Source organism: Acinonyx jubatus, chromosome E4 (assembly GCF_027475565.1).
Source record: "Acinonyx jubatus isolate Ajub_Pintada_27869175 chromosome E4, VMU_Ajub_asm_v1.0, whole genome shotgun sequence".
NCBI lineage: Eukaryota > Metazoa > Chordata > Mammalia > Carnivora > Felidae > Acinonyx > Acinonyx jubatus.
The window spans coordinates 41230591-41245527 of NC_069395.1; the positions used below are offsets into that span (position 1 = coordinate 41230591).

Consider the following 14937-nt stretch of genomic DNA (forward strand, 5'->3'; position numbering starts at 1 on the left):
GTATAGAAAGGAAAGATTGCAGATTGAGGACTTGGAACATTGTTATAAATTTGGGTCACTTGTAAATGACTAAGAGACTTTCTCCTTAGCTTTTTGAACTTTTGAACTTTTTTTGTTCAAATACCTTTCCATCTAATTTGTTTCTAGGAACAGATTTAGTTACCCATTCCCATCATCATGCAGGTATGGTGTCTATAGGGGCTGATCAGAAAATTCTTAAAAAGTTGTTCATTTATTAGAGGTCAGGGGAAAGTATAATTAACCTGCTGTAAGCATAACTTACAACTTCATAGTCTGTAACAAGAGGACAATATGTTAATTAAGCAAATATAGTCTCTTATTCATTGAGGGTGACCTGCAGTATTTACAAAGACTGAGGACTAGGAATGTGGAGATATAAGTCCTTAGACATAGTTCTGTCTGTTCATAAATGATGAGAGAACAAGAGATTGTTTTGAAAATTGAAGGGCTGTAATGTAATCATTCAGTAAAGTGGGACGTTTTTAGATTACTGTGTGACTTACTTAGGCTAAATTGGTCAAGTTGTAATTCACAGAGTAATGCATGTGCTTTGTAGGCTTTTTCTGTACCTTAGAGCAGTGGTTCTTAAACTTTTTGGTCTTGGAACCATTTGAAACTCCTAAAAATTATTGAGGATTCTAGTGTCTACTGATACATGTTGTATTACAAATTAAAACTGAGAAATGCTTAAAACACAGGAGTGTAACAAGCACACCTTCTACTAGAGACATGTTATCACACTTCATGCAGCCTCTGGAAAACTCCACTGTTTACTTGTGAAAGAATGAGAATGAAAAAAACAAGTGAAGTTTTGTAGTGTTATTAAAAAAAGAATTTGGATCTTTTGAGCTCCCTGAAAGGGTTCCTTCCTTCCTTCCTTGCTTCCTTCCTTCCTTCCTTCCTTCCTTCCTTCCTTTATTTCTTTCTCTCTCTTTCTCTCTCTTTCTTCCTCATTTTCTTTCTCTTTGCTTTTTTTTTTCTTTTCTTTTTTTCTTTTTAGAGAGAGAGCATGCATGTGTGCAAGCATATGAGCAGGGGAAGGGCGTGGGAGAGGGAGAGAGAGAATCTGAAGCAGGCTCCACGCCCAGTGCGGAGCTGATCTTACCAGTGTGAGATCATGACCTGAGCTGAAATCAAAAGTTGGACGCTTAACTGATGGAGCCACCCAGGCACCCCCCCCTTTTTTTTTTAATTTTTTCTGAGTTTATTTACTTAAGCAATCTCTACACCTAATAGTGGGGCTCAAACTCATGACCCCAAGGCAAGAGTTGCGTGGTCTTCTGAATGAGCCAGCCAGGCACCCCTCCCTGAAAGGGTTTCTGAGAGTTACTGCCTTAGAACACAGGACTCCTTTCAGAAGGTTCAAAGATGGCCTGAGAAAAAGTTCTCCAGTTTTAGGAAGCACGTAGGGGAATAGGGAATCTCTTGGATGAGAATTCTCAGGTATTTCCCCCACTGCAAAGGATGTAAGGGGGGAAAAAGTTGGCTTCTTGGGGATTCCCAATTCCGTTCTCTTTTCTTTGAATTGAATTAGTTGATATGTGGTCTGCTTGTCATTAAGGAGAATGGAATTGACATTTATTGAGCAGTTAGGAACCCAGTGTCAGCTGCTTTACATAGAATAATCTCATTTAATCTTCACAATTTTGCAAGGTAGATGATTTATTATTTTTATTTTAGATTAACCATTTGTTCATGGCTACATACCTAGCAAGTAGCAGACCAAGTAGGATTTGAAATTGAATCTGTCATACATTAGAACTCTTGCTTTTTAAAAAATTTTATTTGAGAGAGAGAGAGAGAAAGAGAGAGGGAGAGGGGCTAAGGGAGAGAGAGAAAGAAAATTTTAAGCGTGGTGGAGCCTGACACAGGGCCTGATCCCATGACCCTTGGATCATGTCCTGAGCCGAAATCAAGAGTGGGACACTCAACTGACTGAGCCACTCAGGCCCTCCTAGAGCTCTTGCTTTTATACAGGAATTGTAAGTAACAACAGATGTTATTTTTTGAGTGCTTACTGTATTAGGCAGTATGTTAAGTACTTTAAAAACATTTTCTCTTTATTAGCAAGCCGTTAAGGTAGGTTGTCAGCTCTGTTTATAGATTGGGGAAATTGAGTCTTAGAGCCATTGAGTAATTGATTATGTTGATACTGCTAATTGTGGATAACCTTCTTTTAATTCTTATTACTACCTTTGGAAAAATAAATAAGTTCCTTTATTTATACATATATAGAGTTTGATGTGGTCTGACCTATTCTTGAGCATCTGCTAAAGTAATGGCTGGTCTATTTTCAGTCCTAGGGCTCAGTCTGCACGTTTTGGAGGTAGTAGAGTGTGGTCTGGAGGCCAGAGTTAATTTATATTTTCCTCAAGATTATCAGGGTAACTATTGTTAGATAGGCAGCTGGTAAATAGAGGACCTTATGAAGATGAGGCCATAAGAAAAAGATAAGATATTAGTAATAAGAGTAAAAAGAGGAAGGTAAAGTGGGCATAGCTGTTGTATGCTGCCGTTGTGGCATTTGGCTTCTAGATGATAGATCATGGAATGTTAATTATCCCTGTAAGGAATTTCTGAGATTATTTAGCCCAATTCCCTTTTTTACTTAATGGGAAATGAGGTTTAGAGAGGTTAAGTGATTCAGGGTTACATGACTTGGTTAGTGGCTGAGTTAACACAATTACCCTGATTCACTTTATTGCTTATTATTTTGCCTTGTATGCTAGTATGTTCAAAATGCGTAGAGAACAAACTCTAAACCATACTGCCTAGCTCATATTCCAGCTCCACAGTTTACTAGATGAGAGACCTCAGGCAAGTCACTTAACCACTCTGTGCTTCAGTTTCCTCATCTGTAAAATAGGGATAATAATAGTAGTTCTAGGTCTTTGGGAGGATTAAAGGAGTTAAAATATAGAAAGTGCTTAGAACAATGCCTGGCACATAGTAAGAGCTATATATTTGTTATAAAAATTATTTCTCCTGTAGAGAGCTCAATGGTATTAATGTTGTATAAACTGAGCCTTAAAATTTGTCACTCTGGGCTTGCCCAATTCAAGTTTTCTTGGAAAATGGCTTTGTTGATTTTAGCCATTACTCCTGTTATCTGTGATATTTGTATCAATAATTAATGAATGAATTAATGTTAAATATTAATATTTATATTAAAAATGGTCCTTAACCTTTTTATATATAGTAATAAAACCACCTAAGAACAATTATGTGGTTTTGAAATAAATTCCCTGTTCACTTGTAAATTAGACATTATTTAAGTTATAGACTACTTTTTTTTTTTTTTTTTTAGTTGAGGTGAAATTCACATGTGTATTCTTAAGTATAACCAAATAGCTTGAGTGAATTGTTGGGAGTTTTTAGTGGATATCTACTTTTAGTTCTTTTCAGTTTTTTAATGAAAATTTAATTTCTAATACTAGAATTGGTTTTAGAGTTGAGAAAGACCTTCTCAACCTCTCTGTTTTATAGATGAATAAATTGAGGTAGAGAGGCCAAGATTATGTGGTCAGAGTCTTGAAACTAGCTGATAGGAGAGCCTGGGATAAGAATATTGGCTTCCTGCTCACCAATGTACATTGCTGAGGCGTATCACTGCTGTATAAACATTTAATTTTTTTTTAATTTTTGAGAGAGAGCATGAGCAGGGGAGGGGCAGAGGGAAAGGGAGAGAGAATCTCAAGCAGGCTCCACATGGGGGGTAATCTAGGCAGACAGAATAATACTAGGCAAAGGCATAAATAGGTGGAAGTATCTAAGCATATTAATGAAATCTGGTTTAGTGGATATGTTGGAGAACTAATGGAGTGAGGTTGGAAAGGTGGACTGTGAGGGATCAAGGGGTGAAGGGATGAGTACCTTGCTGAGTTTAAACACTTCCTGGGTGTGAAACATCAAGGATTTTAAAGAAGAGGTTAGTGGAGAGGGATCAGTGCAAAGTGAAATGTATAATTTAGATCTTGGAAGATGTATTAGAGAGAATAAGACCAAAGACAGGAAAACCAAACAGTATAGCTGAAAATATTGAGGGCTTGAATAGTAGCTTAATTAATCAATTTTAGTGTGTATTTTTCCCATATTTTAATACCAAAATCAGGATATGTCTTATAATTAATGTTGTGTTATAGGTTAATTTGCAGATACATTTTTCATTTTTATAAGCACATAAAATAATGGTGTATATTACTATTAATTACTATTAATGGTGTATATTACATCTTAGATTTGATAAAATTTGATAGTAATGATATATAATTTTACTTAATGCTTACTGTGTATATGTCAGGCAGAGCAATAGATACCTGTCAACATCAAGCATCTGGCAGTGTCTACCATGTTTAGCAACTTTTTAATTTTTTTAATTTTTGTTTTTAAGGGAGAGAGTAAGCGAGCGTGGGAGGGGCAGAGAGAGGGAGAGAGAGAATTCTAAGTGGGCTCTGTGCATGAAGCTTGATCTCATGACCCTAAGATCATGACCTGAGCTGAAATCAAGAGTCAGATGCCTAACTGAATGAGCCACCCAGGCGCCCCTAGCAACTTTTTTTAAATAACTGAAAGTGACCAAAAGGCCATGGGATCTACCTGGGATGTCATTAAAGGTTGAGAAAGAAATTTATAAGAGCATGGTTGAAGAATGAATGCAGAAAATAAGAAAAGTTCATGTTTGTCCCCACAGAATGTGGCTAGAGCTCTAGAAATAAATTACTTTGATATCAATTTAGTGTTTTCTTATTCTTTTGTTTAGTCAGTGAATGCAGATTTAGTTCTTTTTTTAGTTTTAGGTAATAAACTCAAATGTGATCAGTGAGATATATTGAGATATATTGAGATATATCTTTCTATTGTTTTTCAAATGTTTTTATAATAGTAGATAACAAAAGTGTTGATAAGCAGGTTAGTTACCACTTCTAATCACAGATTTCATACATCTTTTTATAAACCTTTCTTTTTGAGTTGAATATATTTGTTTGAAATAGGAGTTTTGAAATATAAGTACTTCAAATTATACTGCCATTAGATATTTGCTAGAGAGGGATGCAAAATGTTTTCTCTAGAATTTGTTTGGTCAGTATCATGGACTTTGAACAGTTCTGTTCTTGATAGATGGAGAAATTAGAAAGTACATTGCTTTAGAGACCACTGAAATTGAAGTTATTATAATAACCCTGTGAGCTTGGGCAAGTCATTTAGCCTTTCCGTGTTACAGTATTCTCATCCTTAAATTGGACATGATAATAGTGCCTACTTTAGAGGATCATATGAAATTAACTGAATTAATAATTGGAAAGCACTTAGTACATATGTGTGGTAAGTAATAATACAACGTATAGTAAGTGTTGTATGTATATTAGCCATTATTACATATCTATCTCTAGTGGTTTGAAACTAACAGTTGAGCAGGTTCCTAGTTGATTTTATTCTTTTAATGTTTATTTATGTATGTATGTATGTATGTATGTATGTATGTATGTATTTGTGGGGGGGGGGGGCAGAGGGAGAGGGAGAGAAAGAATCTTAAGCAGGCTCCATGTCCAGTGCAGAGTCCCACCTGGGGTTCAATCTCACAACGATGAGATCATGACCTGAGCCGAAATCAAGAGCGGGTCACTCAACTGACTGGGCCATCCAAGTGCCCTCTAATTTATTTATTCTTGAGACAACTTGGGGAAGGGAATCAGTGAAACTCTAACTGGGAAAAAACAACTTAGATATTATTGTTCATTCATTTATTGGATAAATGGAAGATGAAGGAAGTTTACCTTTTTAAAAAAGCCTGATATTTCACAGAACACAAAGTTTTTGTTGTTACTTGTTGATGGTTATTGCTGAGATAAAAAGATTAATTTAAACATTTTTGACAGTTTCTTTAGTTTTTGGGATAGAAGGAAAACTGGGAAGAAACCTGGTAACTTTTTTTTCTTTCACTCTTTTGTTATGAAGCCTTAGTAGAATTGATTTATAAACATACAGTATTAGGGGCGCCTGGGTGGCGCAGTCGGTTGGGCGTCCGACTTCAGCCAGGTCACGATCTCGCGGTCCGTGAGTTCGAGCCCCGCATCAGGCTCTGGGCTGATGGCTCGGAGCCTGGAGCCTGTTTACGATTCTGTGTCTCCCTCTCTCTCTGCCCCTCCCCCGTACATGCTCTGTCTCTCTCTGTCCCAAAAATAAATAAAAACGTTGGAAAAAAAAAAATAAAAATAAACATACAGTATTAGAGAAAAAAAATATTTTAGGGAAAGAAATGATCAAATGCAGTATTTTGAAATTCTCCTTTAACCTTTGTTTCATTTTAGAGACTATTATTTAACATGGTGGGTTTTATGTAAGGAACACTTATTAATAAACCATTATTTAACCAGCTTTAACTACAATGATTTAAAATTTTTAATGATATCAGTGATTATTAATAATAATTTAATGCATATTTTGTGAACCTGCCATGCTAAACACAGAATATCCCATTAAAGTAACAACCTCCTTCCAAATGGTGAAATTTGCAAACATACACAATATTTTAGTAGTTGGATCATTTTATTATCATTAATATTTGAAATTAAATAAAAATATCATTGGTAGGCATAAAGTAATACTATTAAACATTTTTTAATGCATCACTTTCTAGTGCTTAGCACAGTGATTTATTGTGTAGGTGCCTCAATATTCATTTTATAAGGAGTGAAGGAGGGAAGAATTCAATATAAAGTTTTAAACCTAGGGAAACTGGTAGAGGATAGCTACCTTTGGGAATGGTAAACTCATGAAATTAGATCTTAAATATGCTGATTTCATGTGTGAGATGTCTGTGTGTAGAGAAGGAGCTAGGATTTGAAAAATGGTATTAAGAGATAAGATTATTATAATTGAGATAGTAATTAAAGAATTCACTAAGGGAAAGTATGTAAGGCAAAAAAGTAAAGATGCAAACGGAGGAAGTCTTGGAAAATACATTGTTACAAGACTGGAGATATAGAGATAAATGGGTTATTAGCAGTGATATGCTCTGTGGACAGGTCAGTAAGAATGAGAATTAAGAATAGGCCTTGGAGGGGCGCCTGGGTGGCTGAGTCACTTAAAGTGCCCGACTTCTGCTCAGGTCAGGATCTTGTAGTTCAAGAGTTTGAGCCCTGCGTCAGGCTCTGTGCTGACAGCTCAGAGCCTGGAGCCTGCTTCAGATTCTATCTCCCTCTCTATCTGCCCCTCCCCTGCTCTCTTCCTCTCTCAAAAATAAATAAACATTAAAAAAGAAAAAGAATAGGCTTTGGATGTGACAAAGGGAGCTTATTGGTGGATTCTGAACATAAATTGTGTTTTGCAAACTATCTTCCAGGTTTTAAGAGGTTAAAGTCATTGAGACAACATGTATGTACTTACCATTTGAGAAATTTGGCTACTAAATTATGGAAAGAGCCTAAATGTCCATCAACTGACAAATAGGTAAAGAAGATGTGGTTTTATATATACAATAGAATACTACTTGGCAATGAGAAAGAATGAAATTTGGCCGTTTGTAGCAATGTAGACAGAACTGGAGGGTATTATGCTAAGTGAAGTAAGTCAGTCAGAGAAAGACATACCATATGTTTTCACTCGTATGTGGATCCTGAGAAACTTAACAGAAGACCGTGGGGGAGAGGAAGGGGGAAAAAGTTACAGAGAGGGAGGGAGGAAAACCATAAGATACTCTTAAATACTGAGAACAAACTGAGGATTGATGCGGGGGTGGGGAAGAGGGGAAAGTAGGTGATGGGCATTGAGGAGGGCACCTGTTGTGATGAGCACTGGGTGTTGTATGGAAACCAATTTGACAATAGATTATAATTAATATTTAAAAAAAAAAAGAAATTTGGCTACTAACAGAGCGAGGAAGATAACTGTGAGGACCAAGTAGGATAAAGCAAAATGTTCTTTGAGGATTTATGAGATCTGTTCATATATGAAGACAGTAGAGAAAGTAACTTTAATTTTATCTAAATTTTTGGCTTAATTGCATTTCCCTCATTTATTGTCTGTGAGGCCTTTACAAAGTTTTTTCTCTGAACCTCAGTTTTCTTGTGTGTGATATGAGGATAGTACCTACCTTTCAAGGTTATTGTGAGAATTATATGTAATAATATATGAAAGTACCAGCAAGAGCCTGATCTATAGAAGATACTCTTCAGTAAAGTATAGCTGTTAATTTCTATCATTATTAAAAATAAGCCACTGAAGTAACTTTTACTCATTTATTCAATGGACATTTTAGGGTGTTAGTACTTAATTTAAGAAGACTCTCTGTAAGTGTCATGAAATTTCTTGGAAACCAAATGATGGTAGCTGGACTTGTAGAATCCATTGCTTGATGGGGTGCCTGGGTGGCTCACTTGGTTAGGTGTCTGGCTCTTGTCAGTCAGGTCATGATCTCAGGGTTTGTGAGATTCAACCCTGCATGGGGCTCTGCGCTGACAGCATGGAGCCAGCTTGGGATTCTCTCTCTCTCTTTTTTTGCCCTGCCCCCCTTGCCCTCTCTCTCCTTCTCTCTCAAAATAAATAAATAAACTTAAAAATAAAAAAGAATTCATTGCTTGAGAAACTACCTTTTGACAAAATGAATTACTGGTTTCATAGATTCTAGGATGCACACTCCCTTGTTCCACTATCCAACACCTTTGAAATTGGGATTCATCTTACAGATGTCATAGTTTAATTGGTAATGCTTTTCTTTCTTAATGATTCATAAAATAATGGTGTGTTTTAACAATTGATGATGTCTTAGACTCAATGAAATATGGTAGTATTTTATTAAGTACAAATGTATTTTGATTAGTAGTATTTTTTTTTGTGGGAAATGTTATTCAGCCTCCAGAGAATACCCAATTTATTAAGGTTTTGTGGTACTGAAATTGAAGCTGTGAAGTGGTCTGAGACCCATAGATTAGAAACCATTTTGGGGGCACCTAGCTGGCTCACTTAGAAGAACATGCTACCCTCGATCTTGGGGTTTTGAGTTCAAGCCCCACATTGGGTGTAGAGATTACTTAAAAAAAAAAAAGAAAGAAACCATGTTTATAATTTTTATAGACATTGGAAACAGTATTGCAATTTTGCAGAGCTTTTGGATTCCTTTTTGTTTTTGTTCAGTTAAACTGGCAAACTGTTACTAAGAGCAAACGTGAGAATTTTATGTTGTGATAACTATTATTTTTGGGCAGAAATCTAAAATGTTTTACCAACCTGTATAAAACTTACATGTTAAAGAGAGCTGGAAGCCAAAAGCATTAAGAACTTTTCTTGTGTCTAGTAAATAAAAATGGTTTGAATTTTGTGTAGAGATAAAAGATAATGAAAATTGAGAAAACTAAGGAAGGACTTTGCATTTTGATAGTTCATGAAACTAGAACTGCTATAAAAGCTCAATAAAAATAATAGCTAACACTTAAAAAAATTAACTGATGTGCTGATTCGGACATTTATGTTTTGTGTTCAAAGTCTGTGAAGTTTACCAGTATATTTTAAATTTGTACTGTGCTAGATGCTGTGGCCTATAAAAATTGAGGTGAGGTTGCTCTCTGCCCTCAGAATTTACAGCTGTTACCACAATAAATGTAAGAATGAGACATATAGATTTAATTAGTTAGAAGAGAGCATTTGTTATCAGTTTTATCGTCAGAATAGCATCCTTAGACAAGGAAGATGCTGATTTATTCTGTCAGACCTGCTTCAGGTTAAAAGTGTGGCTGTATGCCTTCTCAAGGGCATTCAGTGTGAGTTACAGTGTTGGTGGCTTTGATATATGGGAATGCAATTTTGCTTATTATTGCTAAATAAATCACTTGCTTAAAATTGTCATAAGTTTTCTTTCCATTATTTGGTATATGTATAGGGATAAGCATCTTAGCTACTTTGATCAAGATGAGCAGAAGATGTTGGTTATGATCTAATAACATGTACATTCTGTGATATAAAAATGTTTTTCGAATCTACCTCATGTATTAATTATCTATATAGCCCAAAACTTAGTAGCTTAAAACAATAATAAACATTTATCTCATGTTGTTTATCTCATGTGTGTCAGGAGTTTGGAAGCAGCTTAATTGGGTTGTTCTAGCTCAGGGTATTGTGTGAAGTTGCAGTCAAGATGTCAGCTGGGGTTGCAGTTATCTCAAGGCTGGATTGGGGCTGGGGGATCCAATTCTAGGATAGCTCACTCTGGTGATTTGCAAATTTGGGCTTTTTTTCAAAAGGCCTCAGTTCTTTACCATTCAGAACTCACCATAGGGCTGCCTTTTTTTTTTTTTTTTAAAGTCTGGCTTCCCTCAGAGTAGATAATCCAAGAGAGAGTAAAATGAAAAACACAGAGTCTTTTATGACTTAGCCCTGGAAACGGTATTCTGTCATTTATGCAATATTCTATTGTTTATATAGGTCAGCTGTATTCTGTATGGGAGGGGTTGCACAAGAACATTACTACCGGGAGGAAAGAATCCTTTGGAAGATTCATCTTTGGAAGAATCATCTCAGAGGCTAGGTCCCTCACTTGATATAAAAATCTAATGGTAGTAAAGTTTTAGAAATAAAAGAATATCAGAAAATTGAGTTGCCAAAATTGGAAGTAAATCTTAGAAAATAAGGTTTCATTTGAAATGGCGGGCTGTGTGTCTTTTTCTCAAGCATGGATTATAGAATGTACAAAACTTGGGTGGGATACTTTAGTAACCTGAGTTTCAGATCTCAGTGGTAAAATGAGAATCACATTTACATTAAGGAGTTAAAGCTCTGTGTTTCATAAAATTAAAGTTAAAGTAGTGTGTTTAAAATATTCAAAATGATATGTGATAGTAGGCATTCAAATGTAACTATGATTGCTTTTATTATTGATCGATATTTGTGGCCATCATTTCCTCAGCTCTCATGTGTACTCAACCCAATCTAATCTAGCTTCTGCCTAATCACTCTTCTGAAACCATTGATTGATGGTCACAGGTGAGCTCCTGATCCTCAGATCTAATAACGTCCTCTTAGTCTTCTCTTTCTTTTTGATCTCTAAGCAGCCTTTTATTTTTCTTTCCTTTAACTTAAGGTTATATTTTTTTAAATCTTACATATGGATAGTTTCAGATATAGGCTCTGAAGTAGAAAGAGTGTAGGCATTCCAGCGTTAGCTATTTTTCTTTATAATTCAGTTGCAGCATTCCAATTAGATAGGTAGATGGATAGATAACATTCCAGTTAGACAGAATAGATATCTATATTCACCATCCTGCTCAAGATACAGAAAAATTATGAGTATTATGCGCCCTTCCTTGATTGTTGTTTTGCTTAGCTCAGATGTTTGTTTTCTTTTTTTTTCAGCTTTATTGAGACATAATCGACATAACACTGTGTAAGTTTAAGGTGTACAACATAATGATTTAATACATTGATATATTGTAAAATGATTACTTCCATAGCATTAACTAACACCTCTATCCCATCACATAATTACCATTTCTTTTTTGTGGTGAGAACATTTAAGGTCTCCTCTCTTCACAACTTTCAAGTATCCAATAAAATACTATTACCTATAATCACCATGCTGTACATTAGATCCTCAGAATTTATTAACCTTATAACTGGTAGTTTGTACCTTTAACTGATATCCTCTCACCCCTCCCCCCCATCATAACCACTACTCTATTTGCTGTTTTTCTTTTTTTTTTTATCCATCCATCTGTTAATCCTTAGGTTGTTTCCATGCCTTATATTGTGAATAAATGCTGCACTGAACATGGGGGTGCAGATATCTCTTCTCTAAGCAACTTTTGATAATTTTTAATACCTCTTCTTTCTTTTTTCATTGTTACATTAGTTTCAAGTGTACAATATAGTGACTTGACAACTCTACACATTAGGCTATGCTCACCACAAGTGTATCTACAATCTGTCACCATACAGCACTATTACAATACCATTGACTAATATCTCTTCCTGAAATGCTCCTTTAATTTTTGTGGTACTGTGTGTGTGTATATATATATATGTGTCTGATTTTTTTCTCATTGTCTTGTCTGCTGCTTTGTATTCCAAAAGATTATGTCCTTGGCCCACTTCTCACTTTCTGAGAAATTATATTTACTTACAGTTTAGGCAGTTTCTTTTTTATTTTAAGTAGGTTCCATGCCCAGCGTGGGGCTCAGACTCATGACCAAGAGTAGCACACTCTACCTCTACCGACTGAGCCAGCCAGGCACCCCAAGCTTAGGCAGTTTCCTGTCACCTTTATGTAGGTGATTCCCAGTTCTTAACCACTAGCTCTGACCTGTCTTTGAAATTGTATATCTCTGAGGTGCCTGGGTGGCTCAGTCAGTTAAGTGTCTGGCTCTTGATTTTGGCTCAGGTCATGATGTCAGGGTTTGTGGGATTGAGTCCTATGTCGGGCTCTGTGCTGACAGTGTGGAGCCTATTTGGGATTCTCTGTCTCCTCTTTCTCTACCCTTCCCCCCACTTGCACTCTCTCTTTCTCTCTCTCTCAAAACAAATGAATAAACATTAAAAAAATGAACTGTAGATCTCTATTTTCATCTGTCTGCTATCTCAGTTTTTCTGTAGATACCAAAGTGGTTTGTCATCCAGTCTCTTTTATCTTTTTTTGCTCATGGTTTTTTCTTTGGTGTTTTTCCAGGTCAGTTAATAGTGTCACTAATCATCCTTCTTTTTACCTGGGCTCAAAATCTTGAAGATCTTTAATTCCCTTAGTTCATGTTTAATTGTTTCTTTTTTGCTTCTTGATTTTTGCTTCTTGGTGTCCTCCTCTTTCCCATATTTCACCTATTTTTTCTGCCCCCCATTGCAACTGCCTTAGACTTTCAATATGCTTTGCTCATTTTTTAAAACGTATTTAATATATTGTGTTATAATTTATTTATGTGACTTCTTGTTTGAGTCATCATTATTTTCTTTAGAGCCTGGCATAATGTACAGAGTAGACATCTAATAATCATTGAATGAATAAAGCATGGTAACTTCCTTAATGATGATATTAATAATCTATAAATATGGTGCACCTCTTTTATACAAGTACAAGCACGGTGGCTAATTCCCATACTTTATAGTCATATGGGGACCAAGTGACACAGATAAATAATTAAAATATAAGGTGGAAATATTAAGTGCTATAAATGGTTTCAAATAGAGTACTACAGGATTTCAGAGGAGAGAGTGATGATTTCCAGCTGGAAAAATCAGGACAATGAATAAAAGAGGTTAAATTTGATCTAGACCTTGAAAAATGGTTAAGATTTGGAAGTTAGGTTTAGAAGATGTGGGTAGGGTGGGGGATTGTAGTAGAGAGAGTAGTTGTAAACAAAGGCAAAGATGGAAGAAATATTGAAGTTCCTAAAATGAGTAATAAGTAATTCATTTTGGCTTTAGGGTTAGATTGTGAAAGTGAAAGTGATTTTCTTCAGTTTGGAATATAAGCCTAGAAAGATAGTTTGAACCATCCTGGGTGCCTTAGAGGCCAGCAGAGGATTATGGGCTTTATTTTATAACCATTGGGAAATCCTTGTAAGTTTTTAAGCAGGAGAATCAGACTGGTGCTTTGGGAATATTGATAAAGAAGCAGGAGTTGTAAGATGTTTTAGAGAGATGGAAATCTATAGGTTGGTAAACCAGGTCAAAGTTCACTGTAATAGTGTAGGTAAAAAGGATACAGGAGATATGTAAATGAGGTTGTGGTAGTGGCATTGAATGAACCAGATCATTAAACTCATGGGTGAAAAGGAGACTATTAGGAATGTTAACTCCACTAGGACAGGGATTTTTATTTTCCTCATGATGTATTCTAAGTGTTTAGAGCAGTGCCTGGCACATAGCAAGTACTCAATAAGTATTTGTTGAATGAGTGATAACTAAGATTGTGAATCTCTGTGATTTGGATACTGGCAATGACATTAAAAGAAATATAGAACATGAGAAGAGCATGTTTTGGGAAGAAATGAATTGAACTTTGGACATTCTGAGTTTGTGTTAGCAGACATGTGGCTGAGGATACAGATTTGGGAGATATCTACATAGAAATAGTAAAAGCCATGTCAGTGAATATCAGAATATATTAGTGCAGTAACTTATAAATGTGAATATTCCAAATTAGTTCTTCCTGTTTTATAATGTATATTTTATACATTTAATAATTGAAATTATAATTTAATGTAACAACTTTTGCATAGTGAACTGCCTTTTGCTGATGGGGTGCTTTAAATTCCATGAAAATTATGAGTCGTGCATAATCCTAATATACTGTAGATTTTGGATTAAGTATGTACAAAAGTACATTAATTTTAAACTTTAATATATTAGATTATAAGAATTTGTGTAAGTTTTTATTGACTTTACAGATTATTTTTATCATCAAAAACAGAGTTAGGTTAGTTTATTTCTATTTGAGGATAGAAATGAAGATTCATTAGATGGTGATTCTTTGTATAGGACATATGAGAATGTTGGATGCCCTCTTGAGGTATATAACATGATTTACAGAACTGTCCTTAACACTTTAATATCATGAAAACATGACTGACTTCTAGATGATGAGACAAAGAAACCATGTCATATGTACCTTACTTGCACATTACTCACAGACTACCCAGTATTTCTGGTGAAAAAAACTAAAAAGGGAATGCAAAAAGAGGAAGCAGAAACTGAAAAAGAAGTCATTGGAGAATATTTCTGGGGTGCTATAAATCAGCTCATGATGTCTGTGTTTGTTTGTTTTTAAAGTAGGCTTCATGCCCAGCACAGAGTCCAACGTGGGGCTTGAACTCATCACCGGGATCAAGACCTGAGTTGAGATCAAGATTCCGATGCTTAACTGACTGGGCCAATTGGGCGCCCCTCATGATGTACATATTTTGAAGAATATATCAAAATTTTGTTATTCAGGAGTTC

At 35.5% G+C, this 14937-nt stretch overlaps 1 protein-coding gene across 2 annotated transcripts in view; it reads left to right on the forward strand.

Annotated features, from left to right (window-relative positions):
• Positions 1–14937, forward strand: part of XPR1 (xenotropic and polytropic retrovirus receptor 1) — a 214813-nt gene that overhangs the window by 7592 nt on the left and 192284 nt on the right. Inside the window, exons 1-2 of one of the 2 annotated variants that reach the window (XM_053209425.1) lie at positions 10944–10995; positions 14770–14891. The exons of the other annotated variant lie outside the window; for it this stretch is intronic. The gene's annotated coding sequence lies outside the window, so the exon portion shown is untranslated. Of the gene's footprint in view, positions 1–10943; positions 10996–14769; positions 14892–14937 lie in introns of those variants that run through there. 2 annotated transcript variants of the gene reach the window in all.